Source organism: Antrostomus carolinensis, unplaced genomic scaffold (genome assembly GCF_000700745.2).
Source record: "Antrostomus carolinensis isolate BGI_N321 unplaced genomic scaffold, ASM70074v2 scaffold27873, whole genome shotgun sequence".
Classification (NCBI taxonomy): domain Eukaryota; kingdom Metazoa; phylum Chordata; class Aves; order Caprimulgiformes; family Caprimulgidae; genus Antrostomus; species Antrostomus carolinensis.
In genome coordinates this window covers 1-252 of record NW_010304879.1, presented here as the reverse complement: position 1 = coordinate 252, position 252 = coordinate 1, and positions in this window count along the sequence as shown.

Below are 252 nucleotides of genomic sequence, written 5' to 3'. Positions count from 1 at the left end.
GGGCGGGGACCCCGAGTCCGTGTTACCAGCGACTGGTACCGTCCCCTCAGACACACGCCCTCCGCTTTAGCGTTACTTCTCAGCGCCAGGCAACGCTTCGGGCGGCCGGGAAAAGAACACCCTTCCCTCAGCCCTCCAGTGTGCAGCCTTTCTCGGTTTTCTTATTTTATTTTATTTACTTTGCAGGTTGCAAACGCCGACTGGACCCCACCCACCGGGAGCGCCCCGACCCGCCCGCCCGAGGGCCAACGG